The sequence below is a fragment of the Pelobates fuscus genome, chromosome 5 (assembly GCF_036172605.1).
Source record: "Pelobates fuscus isolate aPelFus1 chromosome 5, aPelFus1.pri, whole genome shotgun sequence".
In the NCBI taxonomy this organism is placed as follows: Eukaryota; Metazoa; Chordata; class Amphibia; order Anura; family Pelobatidae; genus Pelobates; species Pelobates fuscus.
Genome location: NC_086321.1, coordinates 221,500,993 through 221,526,156, shown reverse-complemented (window position 1 = coordinate 221,526,156; position 25,164 = coordinate 221,500,993).

Sequence of the window (25,164 nt, the reverse complement as noted above, 5' to 3'; positions counted from 1 at the left end):
GTTTTGAATTGGTACAGTCTGGATTTGTGATTAACTAAAATACTGCAAATAAATTCTGAATGTCATAAATGTAGTGAGACATTTAAGAGTGGACAGGAAAATGATAGGTTGGTCTCCAATGTCTGTTTGGATATATCTAAATCTTTTTCGCTTATTTTTTAGTTTATTTTGTTTTTATTGAATTTTATCACATCTTCATGTGCAAACATACATGTGCAACACAGGTTACAAAGCATAACAAAAACAAAGTTGGGTGAAAATATAAAACAGTTTACACCATGGGTCGTCAACCTGGTCCCTTCCGCCCACCAGTGGGCGTTTTAGGATTCCAGGTGGGCGGTAGCAGAATCCTCCCTCCAGAGAGATGAACGCTCTATTCATCTCTTGCGCACTCAGTGGTAAGCAGGAAGTGCAAGGTTGCAGATGCGTATGCATAAAATATATAATTATATACATATATTACTATTAAAATACCCCTTATAATGATGGTGTGCGTACATATTTCATATATATATATATATATATATATATATACTGCTATCAAAAAATGCTAAGAATTAATATATATATATATGTTAAAAGGCCTGAACTTGTGGAGGCCTGAATTTGTGGGAGGAGTAAGTCCCCTACTTAAACTCCCAGCCCCTACTCACCTCTGCCTTTCAGCTGATTGTTTTGTCCCCATAGCAACCAGCACTTCCTGTCCAGCTTCCCTCCAGAATTTTTTCCTGTTTCCAGCAGTCAGACGTCCTGACCAGTCCTCTGTCCGTTTGAGGCCTTCCACTCGGTTCCCGGTCAAGGTACCGGTTTCCGGTCACGAGACCGGCACGTTCACGTAAGTTAGGCGTAGGAAATAGCGCCCCGCTATTTCCCGCCGTTCGGTCCTAAAAACGTAGGGGTAGGCTCCCTCTATCATATTCGTACAAATACACGCTTTTTTAACCGATTTCAGTGTTCACGCCAAAACAGACGAACGCTCGGCACTTTATCACTGCTTTTACATATTTGGACGGAAACTACCTAATCTATTATTATTTATATACACAGTAATATTATTACGGGCATTCTCTTATTTCCGTTTGGTCACCCAGGACCAATCTATTTCGTACGATTAAAACACAAACACCTTGCTCTAAATCCATATTCGGCTAGTTCTTATTCAAATAGGCTACAGTATGCACTAAGTTCTATTTCACGAATTCTACTTTTCTTTACGTATATTCCCTGTTCGGTCATATTGCTACTGATACCTTTTTTTTGTCAGTTTGGGGATATAATTAGCTTGTTTAAAAATCTGCCTTGTGATTTTCTTTCTATGTTAACCAGTTAATTTGTTTTACTACTTTTTAAAATATCCACGTCTATCATAAACGTACGGTTTCTATACACTGTGGCAGGATGGCCAGGCTCTTCACAAACTTCAAATGCAACAGTCAGGATAAAATAGTACTGCAGTTTATTGTCACTTTCCACAATATATACAAGGTTGTGCTCTCCCACAAAATAAAACAAAAAGAAAATAAATCCTACTCCAACTTGGAGACTTACTAAACAGTATTACTAACTATCCAACTGGCCAGCTAATCTAGTTCCCAGTTTTAAACAAAATGAAATACAGCACTTTAAGCAGGTTTCACACAGTACCTTTGTCTCAGGCTTAACTGCCTCCTCTCTCCCAGCTGTTAGACTCTCTGATGTCTTCAGAGGCTAACCTTTTAAAACCCTAGTGCTGGTTAATTACATTCACCTGGTATATAACATTCAAGGGGTGACTCCCGCCAATTAACCCCATCATGCTGGGAATAGAGAGCACTCCAATCTATTACTAACATAGAAAGCCTCTCTGACCTTGCCACAACACATATTTACCTATTAAACACTTCATTGTGTCACATATACTAATAAATACTGTTTATAAACACAATATCCGGCACATAAACGTCTGTACTATTCATTTTCCATATAATCACGCTGTCACATATTTTTGGCTTTACAGACTGCATCGGTTTCTCGCTTTTTCTGCGCTAAAGTTGTTTATTTCAAGGTCTTTTATTACAGGAACAGGTATTGTATTTTATCACTTTGCATTATAAAGCCATAGGCCTAAAATGTTTACATATTGGGTTTTATTACTTACCTCCACACCTGTCGTTAACTATGGAATTTTTCTTCGGTTAACCCTTAGCTCCAGTATTATTCTAGGCTTCCCCCGGTTCTACACAGTTAAACCGTTTCGCATAACGCAATTTCTTTATGTCAAACCAAGGTATAGTTCACAACTCGTTTGTTACTACACCTCATATAAAACCTATCACGGTCTCAAGTTCATTACTACTTTTCCACAGGCTTACGCCCACGGTACGTTAATTCTTTACTATTATTTCTACTCAGACATACGATCATACAGCCATCAGGCTCCGGTAAACACCAAAACCTGACCCGGTACTCAGCCATACCTTCAGGTACTTACGTCTATACCCAAATACGTCCAATCGTCACCCCAAGGCCTCATCCAGCCTTCTCACAAATATCTATTTCAGCCAAGTCACACACTTAAACCTTCCAGATCCCTCAATGCAGGATCTCACGTTGCGCCCCTAACAAACAACCTACTCCCAATTCAAATCATACGCCATCACGATACGCATAAATACGCCAACATCTGTCTTAAAGCCTCAGGACTCTTCCTCAAGGACAGCATAAGACGAGACTTACCACACTTATTACCACCAGAAGGTTCCAGATACCATTCGCAAGAAGTCAAGGTTAGTATCTACACAACATTCCAGTCCTCTCACCTTATCCTTAAATATACAATCGAACTGGCTACAGGGTCTAGGCTAATGCCTTAGCGCACCCTATCAGAAAACCCGTCCCAGCGAGGTCTTCCATCCCCCCCCACCTCAACACGGAGGTACCGCCCCACGCCCAAATCATAGTTACAAGCCTCGCATGCCCTACTACAGGGCGCTAGTCAGGGCCTCACCTGTCACGGCCACACGTTTTGATTTCTCTCTACTGTCACCGAGAGGCCAACATCCCGCCACCACGTCTGTGGCAACTACGTCATAAGCCAAATCATAGGTAGAGCCTCTCACCGCCACTTGGCATTAGCAGGGCCTCACCTATACAAACATTCAACAGTTAAGTTTTTCGCTTTGGCATCTAGCATTACAGTCCAGTTCTTCCATATACACCACCCCACATACCCCGCCTACTTACCTTACGCCCCTTCTAATATATCTTTCACATAATCATTCCTTTTAGAATGTCCCAAGAACCTATTCCAACCAAAGAATTGACAGAAGAAACTCCATTCACGCCTACCAGACCCGGGTCTCCAGGAGAATCACTCACTCTTTCAACCCCCACGTCCTCGAGAGCATGGACTATTCCCAAAATTACGGCCGAGCTTAGGCTCAGGGGAATCCCCTTTCCGGCCACAGCTAGGAAGGCTGAACTTTATAGGCTACTTACTCACCAAGCCCCCGAGCCCAGGCCAGGGACTAGCTCTCAAGGACAACCACCAAGCAACAGCACGGACACCCAGGATACCCTGGCAGAGATCTTGGCCAATCTACAGACCCTCAATAGCAGGCTATCTAAGGTGGAAAGCGCCATCTCCTCCCCAGGTACTACCACGGTAGTCCCAGTCGCTTTCAAGGCTGTACCTACTATACCAACATGCCCTCCTATACTCCCCCCTCCAGCACCGGGCACAGCCATTACACCATTTGAGTCACCAGCACACTCCGTCCCTGACTCTATCAGGAAAGATATCCTAGACGGGAAGGATGTGTGTCTGGTGTCCTTGCTCATAGCCTCACAGGATGTACTTGAGAACAAGGCATTCAATTACGGTGATATCTCTGTGGTGCTCAAGACAAGGGATCCCAGGCTTAATCGTCTGGTGGATTATCTCACCACAGGGTTCACTAAAGGGTTTCTCACGGGTATTGTAGCCATTCCCCCAGGTACACTAGAATGCCCTAATCTCCAGTCAGCACGTTTAGACCCAGTCTCCATAGACACTCTCATTGCCTCTGAAATCACCAACGGTTTCATGATCGGCCCCTTCACCTCTTCACCATTCTCCTCCTGGCGCACTAACCCCATTGGTATTGCTATTCACAAATATTCCAAAAAAACAAAAAACAAAAAAAACAAAAAAAAAACGTCTAATTATTGATTTATCGGCACCGCACTCCTCTTTTGTTCCAAGCATAAACGCACTCATTCCAGCAGACAAATTCTCACTTCAGTACGTAACCATCGACGACGCCATACAGTCCATCATATCATCTGGTAATCGACCCTGGCTTAACAAAACAGACATCACAAACGCGTTTAAATTACTACCCATGCACCCCTCGCTCTGGCACTTACACGGTGTTAAATGGCGAGGGAAATATTACTTCTCTACACGACTCACTTTCGGTTCTCGAAGCAGCCCCAAACTGTTCGACATTTTCGCAGTCACTATGCTGGCTGCTTCTGAACGTCACCAGGTGTCACTCCGTTATCCACTACCTCCACGACTTTTTACTAATAGAACCAGGGTCACCTTCACCCACAGCAATCAGAAGCACTACTGCACTATTTTCCACACTTGGAGTCCCTTTGTCCACAGCCAAAACTATAGGCCTCACAACTAAATTGACCTTTCCGGGGATAGAACTGGACTCGGTTAACCTCAGAGCTAGCCTCCCCCACGACAAACTGTCACGTTTGAGAGGGGAGATGACTTGTTCTTGCGGAATGATGTTTGCACTAGAAAATAACTTCAGTCCCTTCTCGGATCCCTGAACTTTGCGATGCGCATCATTCCGCAGGGAAGGTCTTTCATATCCAGACTCCTTTGCCTGCTGCACGGAGTTCCGGACTCTGGCACAGTTTCTTTGGACCCCCACGCCAAGGCTGACTTAGCTATGTGGGGGAAGTTTTTGAAGGACTGGAATGGAATCTCCATGTTTATTCCCCCTCTCTCCACCTCTTCACCCATCATCCACACAGACGCAGCAGCCAATACCGGTTTTGCAGCCATTTTTGGGAACCACTGGTTCAGGGGCCATTGGCCCACTGATTCGGATGCCTTGCCAGGATTCAGAGAGACCTCAGCACTATTTGAAATTTATCCCATTGTGGCGGCCGCACACACCTGGGGTCATCTCTGGTCTGGCAAGGCAGTCAAATGCTACTCTGATAACTCGGCAGCTTGCGAAATCATGAACAAAGGGCGATCCTCTTCCCTGACCATCATGCGGCTGATTCGCAAGCTGACCTGGTTGGCAGCATCCGGTCAGTTTCACTTAGATTGTTTTCACATCCCGGGTATTCACAACCCGGCCGCTGACGCTCTTTCTCGTTCTCAATTTCAGGCATCACCTACAACCATCCAGGACACCACGGTTCCACGATCTAATCCTGGATTAAGCACACTCTTGAACCACGCTAGAGCACTCACTCACCAAGCATTATCACCAAACACGGCTATCACTTACAATAGGGCTCTTAATATATTTAATAAATTCACAGCAGAGTTCGGTTTACAAGGTGACTTCTCTATTCAAACCATGGTGGCTTTTGCCTCTTTTTTCCACCTACACCTTAAACTATCTCACAACACCATTAAACTATATCTCACGGGGGTCCAGCACCACAGCCTCACCTTTTTTTCCTAACAACACACCTTTCCTGTCTTCATACCCCGTCAAAAAGGTTTTGAAAGGAATATCAAAGGTTTCACCTCCACTCTCTACCATTAGATTACCTATAGATGGGCCTATCTTCAGGTCACTTAGCAATCTCCTTGACACAGCCCCATTCGACATCGGCACAAATACGGTGATCAAATCTGCTTTATATCTCGCTTTCTACGGTTTTCTCAGACCTAGAGAGTTCACCGTAATTTGTCAAGGAGCTACGAAGCTAAGACTTAAAATATCACACCTCACTAAAATAGAGGATCACTACCAACTTTCGATCCCTACAACTAAAACCAACCGGTCACTACACCCTACTATAATTCCTTTCTTCCCTACTGATAATGCCTGGTGTCCGGTAAAAGTACTAGACCACCTACGGTCAACTCTGCACGGTCCCCTACTGGACTCTCCGCTCTTAACACTACAAGGGCACCCGTTAACCACAGCAAAATTGATGGTTCATATCAGAATTCTGTTATCTAAGCTCGGACACAACCCGATTGCATTCTCTAGGCACTCCTTCCGTATAGGAGCAGCCTCTAGCACTAACACACCGGTCCATATCATCAAGAGACTGGGGCGGTGGAAATCCTCCATATATACTGCATATATTCCACAGCCGGAGAAAGAGCTTCGCCAAGCTTTCAGCAACTTGGTTTTGTAAAAAATGCAATAAAGTGTGTATTTCTCGAATTTATCTTTTTGCCCTCTTTTATTTACAGGCCCACTCGTACGTTGGTTTCGGCACACCACAACCAACTTTGCTCACAGTTACTATCCATTACGTATTTAAATTCCGAGCACAAGTTAAAAGGCCTGAACTTGTGGAGGCCTGAATTTGTGGGAGGAGTAAGTCCCCTACTTAAACTCCCAGCCCCTACTCACCTCTGCCTTTCAGCTGGTTGTTCCCACCCACCTACACCCTGTTATAATTACATTCTCCTTGGTGGGCCCTCTTTTATTTACAGGCCCACTCGTACGTTGGTTTCGGCACACCACAACCAACTTTGCTCACAGTTACTATCCATTACGTATTTAAATTCCGAGCACAAATATATATATATATATATATATATATATATATATATATAGCTCATCAGTGAAAGCATTTTTTGAGAAAAAGCAAACAACAAATATGAATGGTAACTTTGGCCAGTGTTTGTGACTAGTGATTAGTAATAAAAGACTGGACATACCCCATTTTGAATACACTGGGTTGTCTACTTTTGAAAATGGTATGTCATGATGGGGTTAATTTGTATTCCCGGGCTGCCATTTGGTCTCAAAGGAAACATAACCAATCTGGCAAATTTCAATGTGCAAAAACGGAAAAGGGAAAAGCCATATATTTGACCCTGTAAGCCTGTAGATGGGGGGTACTGTTGTACTTGTGAGATATCGCTGAACACAAATATGTATATTTTATTGCAGGAAAAGCTAACAGTATTACGACATTCGCAGTTAAACTGACATGCAGAACTAAAAAAAAGTCTTATTTTCTCACACGTTTTAGATTTTATTCATAATAAATTATGTTAATAAATATTTAATGTGAAATAAAAGCGCAGATAATATAATAAGTGTTGGTACACTTAACATGAAAGAGGTTAAATATAGTTTAACAGACATGCAAATTCCAGGTCTTGTTTTGATTAGAACATGTACAATTGCCTCTGTCCTTAAGGGGTTAAAAAGACCTGTATGTGTATGAAATTATTGGATGGACATATGCAAACACATGCACACCTACATAAAGATATGGAGAGGATTGTGGTACCCCACATTTGGTATCAGCTTGTACCAAGGATACTGGGAATTGATTTATTGTATAAAGAAACATATGCCATGATTTCATAAGAGCTTAATTTAGCATGGTTCTGTAATCATATCTGTGTCTCATCACAGCAAATTTGGCAAACAGGACATTAATTATCTCCCAATCAGAAAATGATAATTGAATGGTAGACATAATTTGTAATTAATAAATTGCTTCTTCAACATTGAGATAGCGTTTTAACAAACTGGCGAGCAAATTCTGAGTAACCCACGTCACCAGAAATTTCCAAATGTAAACACACAATGCTCAAAATGTTATATGTACTCCTTTCCCCTTAAATAAAGTGTATAACCCTCCACCAATAAAAAAATAACATGCAATTAACCATGTACTTGTTACACATCAGCATATAGATGTGGTCCTTAATAGCAAGGAAACTCAATAGTTTTGGGGGAATAACATGCATGGACACATTGCAAATGTATTCAAACTCTATCAATAATATGATTATTATTTTAGTTAAAATAACATATTTTGCAGCATTATGAGGTGGGTAACATTATGTTTAAATACCATAGGCATTGCAAGGGTTTATAATTTGGGGGCTGGCCAGCCAGTCACCACGTTACAGAAGTAAGAAAAAAATATAAAAATCCCATATGGGGTCAATAAAACCCTTATATTGTTGTAATGGTGGTTTTGTACCTCCAAATTCTTCCACCTGCCATCGAGCAGGTGGGGGCATATCTACTAAGTGTTAAAAAACTAGTGACTAGTTAGCGATTACCACTCAAGAGAAGTGAGACTTGGCAGTCGGAGTGTTCTGATTGGTTGTTTTACTAACCAACTAATTTGAGCACTCTTGGTCATATGGCAAAGCGTGAATTTTTTATTTAAAAGGGCTTTACCGCTAAGAGCGCTCATTCAATAAAGCTCTAAAAGAAATCTAGCACCTGTTATATTTCTTCACTTATTTGTAGATACGCACCTTATCCCAGTATCTGCGCTCTGCCAGGGATCTTCTCCTGTCTGCTGCTCGCCCCCTTACTGGTAACATGCACATGCAGGACTTCTTGCAGGTGACTCCTTTCCTTTGGAACAATGTGCTTCCCTTATCAGACTCTCCCGTAGTCATTTAGGAGTCCCTCAAAACTCTTCATGAAAGCTTATGGCCTCCCAGAGTAACTTCTATCTCACAAACCTATCTCTTGCGCTCTCCTAAAGGACCGCACTCCACTCTCACCTCCAGTTCTGCTACATCCCCACATTGTTTGGTTGCTATCCCCCTCAATGCCCTTCTTTTTGTGTTTTTATACCCCACCTCTTCTAGAGGTTTTGTAAATATGTCCCCACCTGCTGGATGGTTAAAAACTTGCAATATAGTGCTGGGATAAGGTGAGTAAATAAAGGGTTTTTAACCCTGTAAATAAAGGGTTTTTAACCCTTTATTTACTGGGTAGGAGAAGGCACGAGGTAGGGGGGAGGAAGAGGGATCGGAAGTGCCAGGAGTACAGCTTTGTATTCCTGGCACTACAGTATCTCTTTAACATACATAGCCAAGGGTCTTTAACTATTTGCCCACTGGCTGCTAGTGCTTTCAGCAGATAAACCGTGTAGGTCTTTTTAAATCCTAAATTTGCCACATTTGGCCCAGATAATAGCAGTCCAGGAGAGATCTGCATGGATGAAATCCGGACCAAATTCAGTCCTGTTTGGGGTCTGAATTGCAAAATCTGGACATTGATGAATTTCATCAGCAATGTCTTGATTTTGGATCAGATTTATTTAGACTGTATGTTTACTTATCCATAAATTTAACAAATAAATGTTGTAACGTGTAAAATAAAATCATATGTAAAAACCCAGACCTCTTCATCCTGCAACTGGGTACCTTCATCTTAGCTTCCTGTCAATCATTGTTATAAGCCTTTGCACCTTGCAGTCAGTAAATAGAAAGCATACAGAGAATTGGAGAAATGAAACCATGTTTGCAATGTTTTCTCTGGTTTTACCTTGTCTTTAAGGACCACTATAGTGCCAGGCAAACAAACTCATTTTCCTGGCACTATAGTGCCCTGAGGGTGCCCCCACCCTCAGGGTCCCACTCCCGCCGAGCTGAAGGGGGAGGAAGGGGGTTAAACACTCACCTTTCTCCAGCGCCGCGCTCCCTCAACGCTTGGTCCTCTCCTCCTCCTTTCAACATTATCGGCTGAATGTGCACGTGCGCGCCTTCAGTCAGTCCATAGGAAAGCATTCTCAATGCTTTCCTATGGACGCTGGCATCTTCTCACTGTGAAAATCACAGTGAGAAGCGCGGAAGCGCCTCTAGCGGCTGTCAATGAGACAGCCACTAGAGGCTGGATTAACCCATTTGTAAACATATCAGTTTCTCTGAAACTGCTATGTATACAGGAGGCAGGGTAAACCCTAGATGGACCTGGCACCCAGACCACTTCATTGAGCTGAAGTGGTCTGGGTGCCTATAGTCGTCCTTTAACTAGATTCTGATGTATTTTGCTAAATTGTTAATATATGTTTAAAAGAAAACAGAGCATCTCTTGAAAAAATGCTAATGCGATTTATAGGTGTTGTTTAATGACCTTTTCTTTGTAATATATATTACCTGGTAAAATATTTAAAAGTAAATTCGCAAATACAGAAGTTTAGAAAACAAGCCTTCGAACCTCCTTTTAATTAGCTAAAACAAACTTCTAACTCTGTTAACAATAATGTTACAACCAGCATTGTATTAACCTAAAAACAAACTGCTTTAATTTGATCTAGATATTGTTACATTTCTTGTTCACTTGCATTTGTTTCCATTGCATACATCTGTTTAATCAATGACAGATTCGAACTGAGAGTGAGACCCAATAGCCAAAAATGAAATATTGCCCAGTGGAGCAACTACATCGAGCATTTTAATGTGCTTCTTCCAGGATCATTAACACAGAGGTAAAGCTAGGACAGAGGCTTATTATAAAGTCTCTCTGCAATGGTTAGCGTGTACTTCTTGAGTCATTCAACCATCCTTCTTTGGAGTCTTTGGGAATCAAAAGGGAACACTTGCATTATTTAGCACAAGGATAAGCATTGTTCAATTGGCTTTGCTAATCCTTACCACCCACTGACCCAGTAGCATTATTTTTCGATGCAGGTTGAGACACAAGCAACTTCCCTAAAGGCATGAATAGCACTGTAGTCTATCTGCTTATAATGGTTATTATTAATACAGAATATATCTAATTCTCTAGACTCAGCCTCCGGGCAGACATAACAATCTCAAGGTGAACAATATTATAAAATGTATTACATGGCTGAGTAAAGTCGGTGACATGTACAGAACATTATATATAGAAACAGTCCTCTATATGTAATAGAATATTATTTCGTTATCAATCACATTTTGATACTCTCATGTTGTCCAAATCCAGCAGGGTGTAAACAGCAATTTATTACATTTAAAGGAACACTATAGCATTAGAAATACAAACCTGTTGCATGCACATCCAAGCTTCTCTATAGGAAAGTATTGGTTTTCCTTGAGCTGCAATTGATGAAGTACAACATTGAACATCACATGACAAGGTTTTACTCGGTCAATGCAGCAGAAGCACCTGTAGTGGCTCTCAGTATGACAGCCACTAGATGGGTGTTTAACCCTTCACATTAAACATTGCCATTTCTGCAAAACAACAATAGTGATGACTCTATAGCGCCCTCTGTTGTCTAACTGTAACTGTTATAATGCCATATATTAGAATGTTTAGCTTTATAAGATGTTTGTAGTTTATTGTTTTTTTGGAGAGGGCTGGCTTCTTATTTATTTGCTGATTTTTTTTGTAGGCAGACGGAAAGACAGCTTGACATATATATATATAGAGAGAGAGATAGATGGGTGAGTGGATGGATAGATGGATAGATGTATAAATGGATAGATGGATAGATGTATAAATGGATAGATGGATAGATGTATAAATGGATAGATGGATAGATAGATCGATTCAATTCTGGTATATTTTTTAAAGTATGTCTACTAGGTTAGCAAAAATCCACCACATTCAAAGAGTTAAAATATTTGTCAAACTAAATATTACACAATTAAGGGCTCAGTATCTTTAGTTCACATGGCAACTGCAGCCACCAGTAAAATAGTATCCATTCTGAAACCCCAAAGCCTTATACTCAGATTATCCAGTGATTCAGTGTGTTCTGAGACAGATATCATATTGACGATAGCTAGTTGTTTGTTATAAGATAATGCTATATCAATACTATGAGGCTCAATGTTTTGTTTGCTTTTGTTAGATTGTGTTAGTCATGTGTCATAGTATGAAAATATATTATTTAGTACCAATACTGCTCTCTAACAAATAAGAAAACTAAACATAAGCAGAAGAACAGGAATTTGCACAATGACATTGAGATAGAGAGAGAGAGAGAGAGAGAGAGAGAGAGAGAGAGAGACACACACACAGACAGACACATAGAGAGAGGGAGATAGATAGGTGAGTGGACTAATAGATAGATTGTGTAAAACACATGTTAACAATAATAATATGGATGAAAGCAGCCAAAATAATATATTAATGTTAATAGTTACACACAAAATGTGTATGTAAAGATATAAAACGGATATATTTTCTTTGACAGAATATTTACCCATGCATATCTGGAAGAATACTGCATGCTAAAACATATCCTCATTGCAGCTCTCCATCCCTTTAATGTATTTAAGCCCACAGCCTAAAAAATTAAATACAAATTAAATGAATCTCTAAATTACAATAACTTTGCAGTTTTACCTTGTCAAGCATAATTTTGTGACCCTGATATAATGTTTGGGTGTATTTTTTTTTTTTTTTAAATTGCAATGATGTTTTTTGGGGGGCTGTCAGATTTATAGAGGGAATACATCATTTATAGAGGGAATACATTATAGAGGGAATACATTAACAGGTATTATTGAGGTTCTGATAATCACATTTTAGTTTATTTATTTATTTATTTATTTGGGGAAAATATTCTGCACTTATTAGCTTCAACTGTGCATCTGTTATCCATTGAACCACCCTATAAGGATACTTCATCATCAAGAAAAATGTATGGTTTAGGTTACATTACATTGATTCAGTTATATTGTTTTAATGATATGTTGCCATATTGTCTTTGCTCTAATAATATTACAATTGTTTAAGAAAATGGAAAGATCTCCCAATTTTATTAATGTCATTGTCAGGACTAGTAGTATTAGTATAGTAGCTAGCTTTTTATACGTGCTTGTGGAGATTGTTTATCACTCCTAAAACAGTATTTAATGTAACTCTCCTGTCTATATATATTTTTTAAAACTAAGAGATCTTTAAAAATTATTTTTTACCAGAATCCTAAAAATAAAGGTCAATGATTTTTTTTAAGCTCCCTTACCATGGACTCATGCCGTGCCATGATGGGTCAAGCATAACAGAAAAAAAAGATTCACTAAAAGGGGTCTGGAACGTACTTGCTCTGCTGCATTTGAAAAATAACAAATTATTTAACGCAGTTAATGTTTGTGACCTATTGAGACATAAATGAAAAGATCCCTTGGTGGGATCGTGATTTGGAAATCTCAAGAGTACATCTATTGAAAGGAAATAATTCTGAAAATCCCAGTCTCAATAAAAATCATGTATTATTAGTAATTTTAGATACAAAATACGTCATTCCTTAAAGGTCAGTACTCAGCGACTCATGTTTCGTTTCAATTACTGAAGGGAATTGTCTTGACAATGTTCTATAAAGATCCATTGTGTTAAAGCGGAACCATCACACAAAAACTCTATTGAAAAAGAACAGCAAATTGAATAGGGGGGTTTTGAAGGATTAAACATGCACAATGTAATCTTGTATAATACCAATGCTTGTATTTTTACATCTACCTGGATGAATTATGTGTATAACTGACCTTTTATATTGTTACTCATAACAATATTCTCTAACTATATGGTGACGCTTTTTTGTTCAAAAGGTATATTGCTTTTTGCTTAACTAGCTCAGTGATTTATATGATAATCTTATTAGCATATTTGTACAGTACAAAAATATGTTTTTGTTCTTTGTGGATTTTCTTTTTATTGCTATACTCACATTGTACTGTATTGTACTGTGTCTTCTTTAACAGGATTGTTTTAGATATATTTGACTCCATTATTATGTGGATGCAATCCATGAATGCCTTTTTTTATACTGAAATATGAATCCTCTGGAATCCATACTGCTTGTAAATTATTTTTTATTCATCTGTAGATACTGAATTAATTCTTTAAGCTGACTAAGCATATATATAATATATTTGTTACTGGCTGATGTATTTTAGCCAGTACAAACTAACTTTTGCCCATGCAAATATGGCCAGTACTAATGTGATTGGATAATGTTACTTAATGGGATGTCTATTTTTAGGATTAGATCTCTGGACTGATCTCTCTCTTACTACATATCCCTGCACCTTGCTGTGCCATTAAGTATTTACTTAGGGGAATTCTTCTCACATTGTGGATAGACACCGAATTTTAGTGACATTTTGATGAATCACTTACTTTTAGTTACTGGTTCACATGTTTTCTTCTGTGTTTTAAATCAATCTACATTTTACCACTCGTTCCCTCACTGATTTCTGGATTCTGGTCACTCCATTTACTTAGCTTCTCAACTTATACAGTTAGGTTTGGAAATATTTGGACACTGACTCAAATTTTGTTATTTCACCTGTTTATCAAAATAAATTTTAAGGGACACTATAGTCACCAGAACAACTACAGCTTATTTAATTTGTTCTGGTGAGTAGAATCATTACCTTCAGGCTTTTTTCTGTAAACACTGTCTTATAAGAGAAAATGCAATGTTTACATTAAAGCCTAGTGATAACTTCACTTGCCAATCCTTAGATAGCTGTTAGAGATCCTTCCTGGGTCATGTCTACCTACAATGCATCCAAACATTCAGTGTCTCCTCCCTCTGCATGCAGACATTGAACTTTCCTCATAGAGATGCATTGATTCAATTCATCTCTATGAGGAGATGCTGATTGGCCAGGGCTGTGTTTGAATCATGCTGGCTCTGCCCTTGATCTGCCTCCTTGTCAGTCTCAGCCAATCCTATGGAGAAGCATTGTGATTGGATCAGGCCACCACTTCTGATAATGTCAGCAGACAGCTTGTTTTTCTGAGGCAAACAGCATGCAGAGCTGCAGCTTCAGGCTTGAATACAAGTAAGATTTTGCTATATTTATGGAGGCATGAGGGGCTCTATCATTAGAGCCTCTCCTGCAAGCAATTGGAACTAACCCAAGAAAACAGGGGGTTGTAGTGGGTAGGCAGAAATTGTAGTATCCGGCTTTGCAGATGATGTGCTCTTGACCCTGACATGCCCTAGAGAATCTATGGCGGCACTGACGGAAGTGTTTGAGAAATATAGTGAATTAGCAAGATACAAAGTGAATTTGAACAAGTCCAATGCACTACCCATTGGCCTTTCGGCAGCAGACACGGCGCACATTGGTCAGGCATATCATATTCATATCTCAACAATCATCTCAAGTATTTAGGTGTTTGGCTGACGGCAGATCCTACCCAATTGTACCAACAAAATTACATCCCTTTGTTTAAGACCCTCATTGACGATATGGAGAAGTGGGTCGTTAAACCGATCTCGTGGATAGTCAAGATCCCCTCTGTGAAAATTAATATCCTTCCTAGAATACTGTTTCTATTCCAAGCTCTGCCGATCCAGATCAACAAATCCAATCTCGCCATACTTCAACAGGCCATTGGTAACTTTATATGGCAAAATAAAAAACAAAGAGTGTCCCGCAATGTTCTTTACTGGGCTAAGGCGCAGAGGGGATTGGGTCTGCCCAATCTGTATTTTTTTACTTGATAGTCCAACTAACCCAGATTACGTTGTGGCACTCTCCCCTTGAGGAAAGACGTTGGGTAGATCTAGAATCTTTGTTAATGGGTTCGGACATACCACAGTTTTTCATTTGGGTAACCCGTGGCAACGTTCTGACGGCCACGGCTCTCGCGAGACTTACACTGGAGCTAAACGGCACGAAGGAGAAGGGAGCTGAACGGAGCTCCTGTAAAGGTAAGTAACAGCTTGCTCCCAGCCCCCAGCAGGACCACCGGGCTTGTAATGAGCCCGGCGGTCCTGGTCTGTATTATGGCAATGTAAGTTTCCATAATACAGACACTGACTCGAGTATAAGATGAGTGGGGCTTTTTCAGCACAGAAAATGTGCCAAAAAACTTGTCTTATACTCGATTATATACGGTAAGATGAATCAGGAGACAAGTTGCACCCATAGGTTTTAGCATGAAATATAGAAGAAAAAAACAAAACAGCCAGTTCAATGTCTTTCTTCCCATTTAGTGTATCTTATTTCTCCTTAAGTGCCTCTTATGTCTCATGCAATCCCCTTGTCTCTCTTGCATCATATGCTTCTCTTACCACCCATGCCTCTACTACCCCCATGTCCCTCACATTCCTAACGTGTGTCACTAACCTTCTGTTGTTGTGGTATCATGTACCACAGTCTGACAGAAAGATGCTTGCTTCTAACTAGCCACTGCGAGACCACAGAGATCCAAACAATCCCTTCCATTAACAAAAAAAGGATGCTGACATATGTGTCTCATAGGATATTCCTTCAGGGATATGGATCCATGCATGTGTCTGACTGGACTAGCAGCATTTCTGCATTAGTGATGTCCCGAATGGTTCACTGGCGAATAGTTCCTGGCGAACATAGCGTGTTCACGTTCGCCACGGACAGCGAACATATGCGATGTTCGGTCCGCCCCCTATTCGTCATCATTGAGTAAACTTTGACCCTGTACCTCACAGTCAGCAGACACATTGCAGCCAATCAGCAGCAGACCCTCCCTCCCAGATCTCCCACCTCCTAGACAGCATACAATTTAGATTAATTCTGAAGTTACATTCTTTTTTTTTTTTTTAAACAGAAGTGTGTTACATTTGAGCATGCTAGGCTGAACGTGCATATATCATGGTTAGTTGAACTGAGGGTATGAGTATATAGCAGTACATTGTTGTGAAAGATGGCTGTCATGTTTAGGGTGTAGTTTGCACGTCAGAGGCGGCTCTCTAATTAGGCGGTTTCGGCGGACGCCTAAGGCCTTGCGCTGGCTGGGGCCTCGCGGCTGCCTAAACCGCCTGTGGGCAGACTGTGTCAGGTCCTGACACCAGGAGGGGGCCCGGCAGCTTGCCCGGTATGCTGCCGGGTGCGAGGCCCCTCCTGACTGCCCGGCCAGCCACCGCAGACACCGGTCTGCAGCTCCGCAGTGAGCAGAGCTGCAGACCATGTGTCTCGCGAAAACCGGGCAATCAGAGCGTTGCCGTGGGTTACCACGGCAACGCTCTGATGGTCTTGCGAGATTACATGGTCTGCAGCTCTGCGGAGCTGCAGACCGGGGGCAGTGGCCACTGGACCACCAGGAAGCCCACTGGACCACCAAGGACTAAAGGTAGGCTCTCTCACCCCCCACCACACTCAGCCTCCCTACCACCCTCCCCACCACCCTCAGCCTCATCACCCTCCCTACCACCCTCAGCCAGCCTCACCACCCTCCCCACCACCCTCAGCCTCACCACCCTCCCCACCACCCTCCGCCTCCTCACCCTCCCTACCACCCTCAGCCTCCTCACCCTCCCTACCACCCTCAGCCTCACCACCCTCCCCACCACCCTCAGCCTCCCCACCACCCTCAGCCTCACCACCCTCCCCACCACCTTCAGCCTCACCACCCTTCCCACCACCCTCAACCTCACCACCCTCCCCACCACCCCCACCACCCTCAGCACCCCACAACCCTCAGCCTCAGCACCCCCCACCACCCTCAGCCTCAGCACCCCCCACCACCCTCAGCCTCACCACCCCCACCACCCTCAGCCTCCCCACGCTCCCCAATACCCTCAGCCTCACCACTCTCCCCGCCACCCTCAGCCTCACCCCCTCACCACCCTCAGCCTCACCACCCCAGCCTCAGCACCCCCACCACCCTAAGCCTCAGCACCCTCAGCCTCACCACCACCCTCAGCCTCACCACCCCCCACCCCCATCAGCCTCACCACCCCACCACCGTCAGAATCACCCTCCCTCACCACCCTCAGCATCACCACCCTCACAACCCTCAGCCTCAGCACCCCCCACCACCCTCAGCCTCAACACCCCCACCACCCTCAGCCTCCCCACCCTCCCCAATACCCTCAGCCTCACCACTCTCCCCAACACCCTCAGCCTCACCCCCTCACCACCCTCAGCCTCACCACCCCACCAGCCTCAGCACCCCCCACCACCCTCAGCCTCAGCACCCCCACCACTCTAAGCCTCAGCACCCTCAGCCTCACCACCACCCTCAGCCTCACCACACCACCACCCTCAGCATCACCCTCCCTCACCACCCTCAGCATCACCCTCCCTCACCACCCTCAGCATCACCACCCTCACCACCCTCGGCATAACCCCCTCACCATCCTCACCACCCTCAACATCACCCCCCCCACCCCAACCACCCGCAGCATCACCCCCTCACCATCCTCAGCATCACCCCTACCCCCCTCAGCCTCACCCCTCACCACCCTCACCCCCTCACCCCCCTCAGCCTCACCCCCTCACCACCCTCAGCCTCATCCCCTCACCACCGTCACCATCAACCCCCCCTCCTTCTCACATCAACCCCCTCCTTCTCACATCACATCACCCCCCTCACTCTCACATCACCCCCTCACTCTCACATCACCCCCTCACTCTCACATCACCCCCCTCACTCTCACATCAACCCCCCCTCACTCTCACATCAACCCCCCTCCTTCTCACATCAACCCCCCTCCTTCTCACATCACCCCCCCTCCTTCTCACATCACCCCCCCTCCTTCTCACATCACCCCCCCTCACTCTCACATCACCCCCCCTCCTTCTCACATCACCCCCCCTCACTCTCACATCAACCCCCCTCCTTCTCACATCACCCCCCTCCTTCTCACATCACCCCCGCTCACTCTCACCATCACCCCGCTCTCCCTCTCACCATCACCCCCCTTTCCCTCTCACCATCACCCCCCTCAAACCATCACCCGCCATACACAACACACTTCAGTCTCGGACAAAAACGCAAACATGCTCACAGAGACATACATTCTCACACACAAGGATACTCTCTGTCAGACACTCTCTCAGGCACATACACAGGTAAACTGTGCATCAATGTGTATATGTGACACTTTTTTGTTAGTGGAGCCTCATGTTTGAGTTTCGCCTAAGGCCTCATAAAGTCTAGAGCTGCCTCTGTTGCACGTTATCAACTGTGTATTTATATCAGCAGCTCCAACACTAGTTATAAATCAAGTGTGAGTCGCCCCATGAGATGAGACTAGTGAATAACATAATACATGAACGGTTAAGGTAAAGGCATGTAAGGAACTACGACAATAAACTCTTTAGGAGGTGAAATAATGACATGTTTAAACGCTTGCTAATTTACGATTAGTTAATGTGCAGAGAGCAGTTCATGTGATCAAAGGCATGGTGTGGAGGATCGGCTATAGTGGGACATGCTTGGAAGGCTGCTGTTTACTGCTTGTGCTCATCCGATCCCTTCTGGGCGCCAGGTGCAGACCCTGGGAGTCCCTGATACCTGGAACAAGAAAGGCAAGTCTCTGGCTGAGTGCCAGGTTCGCGGCTTGAGGTGGTGGACGCTTGTTTTGTCGGGTGGTCGGATCTGTCCCGGTGGTGCTTCACGTCCAGTGCGGGATTGTGGTGGCTTAAGGTAGAGGCGAGTGTTTGACGTGGGGCAGGCTCTGCATTTCTGTTTGTGCCTCCGGTCCCGTCTTCAACGCCTTTTGCGTTGGTGGATTTTAATGGGGACTGCTTCGCTTAGCTGTGGTGGAGCTTGTTGGGCTGTGGTGGAGCTTGTTGGGGCTTCCTGCTTGTTATTTGCTTCCAAAATTGATTAAAGAGTCTGTCCAGCTTAGACTCAATATCCTGCCATGCTTTGCTGGTACCAGGAGGACACGTGGCTGCCGCCATATTGGGAGAGTCGCAGATGAGTATGTCAGCCTGGGCGGCTGTGCTCTGTGCATCCATTAGCTCCAGACAGCCTCTCAGTGGTTGACCGGGATAACCCCCACCGGTCCGAGGGGGGGGGGGGGGGTAACAGAGCTCCTGCCGGGAAGTAGCTGCTCCTGGGCATCCCAGGATCGGGGGATCGGCCACCTCTCCCGCCCGGTGAGCACCAGGCCACACTTGCCACGCGGAGGTAAGTAAGACTCTGTCGAGTTGCTGACCGCTATTAAGCATGTCGGGTCTGTCAGGTAGGAGCAACATTGCTGGGTCATTCCCTTCTGGGGTGAAATTCGCTTGTTGATAGCTGCTTAAAGTGAGATGTTGAGGGAGCTCACCAAAGTGAGTCTTTCCTCCATGACAGCTAGACCCCGCACCCCGGAAGCTGCATTCTTAGTGAGAGGAGGGACAGTGTAGCTGCTGCTGATTTAATAGGGAAATCGATAGCTAGGCTAGTGTATTCAGTGTCCACTACAGTCCTGAAGGACTCATCTGATCTCTGCTGTAAGACAGCACCCCAAAAAGCCATTTTTAGGGCTAGAACATCAGTCTGCTTTTTTTTTTTCTGTGTAATCTAATTGCAGTTGCCTGTCTGCCAGCGTGTGTGTCAGGCTCACAGCGTATACTGTGCCCACTTGCCCAGTGCCACCACTCATATCTGGTGTCACAATAGCTTGCATTTAAAAAAAAAATAAAAAAAATTTGACTGTAATATAATAGCAGTCAGTTTCCTTCACACATGTGCGTTTCAGGGCCTGCCAGGGCACAGTGTCACACCAGTGCAACTCATATCTGGTGTAACAGTAGTGTACATTAAAAAACAAAACTAGAAATTTAACTGTGAAATAATAGCAGTCAGTTTCCTTCACCCGTGTGCGTTTCAGGGCCTGCCAGGGCACAGTGTCACACCAGTGCAACTCATATCTGGAGTAACAGTAGTGTACATTTAAAAAAATATATAGGGGGCTTGTCACCTTTCGGGGACCCTTGGTGTTGTACGTGGCTGGGTGGAGGAAGAGACCTTCAATGACATCAGTGAGGACAAGGAACGGGACATGGCTAGCTTGGTATCCAACCTTGTGCAAATGGGGAGTTTGCGGTTGTGCAAATTGACTGTTTGCGTTTGTTTGCAGTGCGTTAAACGGGGAGTTTGGTCTGTCACTGTGAAGCAGGCGTAACCCTTACACTACCTGATCGATGCAACATCATACCTGATGTTTTAAAGCACGTTATTCCAAACAATTTAGGAATGTTAGGTGATTTATGCCCTTTATGGATTAAAACCAGACTCTGCATCAACTATGTAATTTTCCATGGGAGTTTTGCCATGGATCCCCCTCCGGCATGCCACAGTCCAGGTGTTAGTCCCCTTGAAACAACTTTTCCATCACTATTGTGGCCAGAAAGAGTCCCTGTGGGTTTTAAAATTTGCCTGCCCATTGCAGTCTATGGCGGTTCGCCCGTTCGCAAACATTTGCGGAAGTTTGCGTTCGCCATTCGCGAACGGAAAATTTTATGTTTGCGACATCACTAGACTGCATTCCACCATGAGACCCAGGTCGTTTCCAGCAAGGCACTGATTTAGTTTTAGTGATCTGCAACACATGGATTCTCACTTCTCCTGAAAATAAGTGATTGCAGCAACCTGGGCCTGGAGTAAATCCTATTGATAAAAAAAAAAATGTGTAGCTTTACCTTGTTTGACTATATAGCTCTACATTGTATAGTTGTAGTAAAATTAAAATTACACTTTCTCAAATGTCCCCTCTTAATCCCCAAAGCAACAATACATATCTATCCACAGAAAGTCTCTCGGCCTTGTTCTTTTTTCTCCTTCACTCTACTTTTCATGTGCACCTAACCTATTTGTTGTCTATTCTCACCCTTTTTCCTACTCAGCTAACAGGTTCATTCTTCCAACTAGACTTTGCCTCATTCGGATAAACTTAGCACTCAATAAGCTCATATGATACCTTACATGCTTCCATAAAATTATCTATTTGAGTTTAAAAAAATGCATAATCACAAAAAAAAAAGAAATCCAAATTAATGCCCTAGGCATAGTAAAATACGGTGTCTTTAGCAGCAAATACTAGATTAAAACAGAAAAATGTGTACTATAAAATAGTTTTAGGGACCCAGAATTGGTGTTTTCAAAAAACAGCTTTACTCTGCCTTTATGTGTCTGTTGTGTATAGATTTCCTGGAAAAAATGAGAGAACACATATGGTCTGCATTTTGATTATATTCTTTAGGAATACTAATCGTAATGTAACACAATATGCAAGGCCAGATTGTGCCTACAGTGTGGATTCCACAAGTAGAGGATTACTGTTGTACTACTGTTATACCATATTCAATATAACAGAACTGTTATATTGTAACCATTTCATGCCTGCTAAATCGATTTAGTTGTGCTTCAATGGAAGATAGTCAATCTTGCTATACTTGCATAAGGCAACACATACTGTATACACAAATGCTGCTATACTGTTATGGCAACCTAGTCTGACATCATAGACTTACTCAATAAACACAGTGACACAGCAAAACTTAGCTAGTGAATATGCAACGAGAGTTCATATGTTTTTATTTTACTTTAGCAGATGAGAAACTGGTCTTCACATTTACAAATGCAAAATAATTCAAATAATTCAGAAAACAAATGTCAAATAATTCCATACATATTTCGTATATATGTGTATATATATATATATATATATATATATATATATATATATATATATATATATATATATACCGTATATACTCGAGTATAAGCCGAGTTTTTCAGCCCATTTTTTGGGCTGAAAAACCCCAACTCGGCTTATACTCGAGTCAAGGTCTGTATTATGGCAATTTGCATTGCCATAATACAGACTGGGGGAGAGGGGGGCTGGCAGAGCTGTACTTACCTGTTCTGCAGCTCCTGTCAGCTCTCTCCTCCTCCGCGCCGTCCGTTCAGCACCTCGGTCAGCTCCCAGTGTAAGTCTCGCGAGAGCCGCGGCTCTCGCAAGACTTACAATGTGAGCTGATAGAAGGAGCTGCACGGACGGCGCAGAGGAGGAGAGAGCTGACAGGAGCTTCAGAACAGGTAAGTTACAGCTCTGCCAGCCCCCCTCTCCCCCCCACTGAACTGCCACTGGACCACCAGGGAAGGAGAGCCCCCCTCCCTGCCATATATCAAGCAGGGAGGGGGGACGAAAAAAATATATATATAAATAAAATAAGAAATAATAAAAAAAATAATAAGAATAAAAAAATAATTAATAACAAAAAAAAAGGGGTATAAGGACCACTATGGGAGGGAGGGGGGTATAAGGACCACTATGGGAGGGAGGGGGGGTATAAGGACCACTATGGGAGGGAGGGGGGGTATAAGGACCACTATGGGAGGGAGGGGGGGTATAAGGACCACTATGGGAGGGAGGGGGGGATAAGGACCGCTATGGGAGGGAGGGGGGGTATAAGGACCGCTATGGGAGGGAGGGGGGGTATAAGGACCGCTATGGGAGGGAGGGGGGGTATAAGGACCACTATGGGAGGGAGGGGGGGTATAAGGACCACTATGGGAGGGAGGGGGGGATAAGGACCGCTATGGGAGGGAGGGGGGGTATAAGGACCGCTATGGGAGGGAGGGGGGTATAAGGACCACTATGGGAGGGAGGGGGGGTATAAGGACCACTATGGGAGGGAGGGGGGGTATAAGGACCACTATGGGAGGGGGTGGGATAAGGACCACTATGGGAGGGAGGGGGGGTATAAGGACCACTATGGGAGGGGGTGGGATAAGGACCACTATGGGAGGGAGGGGGGGGTATATGGACCACTATGGGAGGGATGGGGGGGGGATAAGGAACACTATGGGAGGGAGAAGGGGGAGAAGGACCACTATGAGAGGGAGGGGGTGGGATAAGGACCACTATGAGAGGGAGGGGGTGGGATAAGGACCACTATGGGAGGGGAGGGGGAAGTAAGGACCACTAGGGGAGGGGTGAGTCAGGACCACTGGGGGGGGGGGGTGAAGGAACACGGGGGTGGGGAGGTAAGGACCACTGAGGGAGGAGGAGGGGAAGTCAGGACATATGGGGGGGAGGGGGCGGCAAAATTTTTTTTGCCTACGGCGGCAAATATCCTTGCACCGGCCCTGCACACACTGCATTCACACACTGCATTCATACACACACACACTGCATTCATGCACACACTGCATTCATGCACACACACACTGCACTCATACACACACTGCACTCATACACACACGCTGCACTCATACACACACGCTGCACTCATACACACATTCAGAAACTGTTTGTTTATGTGTGAGAGCTGGGGAGGGGAGCATAAGGGGGTATAAGGACCACTATGGGAGGGAGGGGGGGTATAAGGACCACTATGGGAGGGAGGGGGGGTATAAGGACCACTATGGGAGGGAGGGGGGGTATAAGGACCACTATGGGAGGGAGGGGGGGATAAGGACCGCTATGGGAGGGAGGGGGGGTATAAGGACCACTATGGGAGGGAGGGGGGGTATAAGGACCACTATGGGAGGGAGGGGGGGATAAGGACCGCTATGGGAGGGAGGGGGGGTATAAGGACCACTATGGGAGGGAGGGGGGGTATAAGGACCACTATGGGAGGGAGGGGGGGATAAGGACCGCTATGGGAGGGAGGGGGGGTATAAGGACCGCTATGGGAGGGAGGGGGGGTATAAGGACCACTATGGGAGGGGGGGTATAAGGACCACTATGGGAGGGAGGGGGGTATAAGGACCGCTATGGGAGGGAGGGGGGGATAAGGACCGCTATGGGAGGGAGGGGGGGTATAAGGACCGCTATGGGAGGGAGGGGGGGTATAAGGACCACTATGGGAGGGAGGGGGGGTATAAGGACCACTATGGGAGGGAGGGGGGATAAGGACCGCTATGGGAGGGAGGGGGGGTATAAGGACCACTATGGGAGGGAGGGGGGGTATAAGGACCACTATGGGAGGGGGTGGGATAAGGACCACTATGGGAGGGAGGGGGGGTATAAGGACCACTATGGGAGGGGGTGGGATAAGGACCACTATGGGAGGGAGGGGGGGGTATATGGACCACTATGGGAGGGATGGGGGGGGGATAAGGAACACTATGGGAGGGAGAAGGGGGATAAGGACCACTATGAGAGGGAGGGGGTGGGATAAGGACCACTATGAGAGGGAGGGGGTGGGATAAGGACCACTATGAGAGGGAGGGGGTGGGATAAGGACCACTATGGGAGGGGAGGGGGAAGTAAGGACCACTAGGGGAGGGGTGAGTCAGGACCACTGGGGGGGGGTGAAGGAACACGGGGGTGGGGAGGTAAGGACCACTGAGGGAGGAGGAGGGGAAGTCAGGACATATGGGGGGGGAGGGGGCGGCAAAATTTTTTTTGCCTACGGCGGCAAATATCCTTGCACCGGCCCTGCACACACTGCATTCACACACTGCATTCATACACACACACACTGCATTCATGCACACACTGCATTCATGCACACACACACTGCACTCATACACACACTGCACTCATACACAC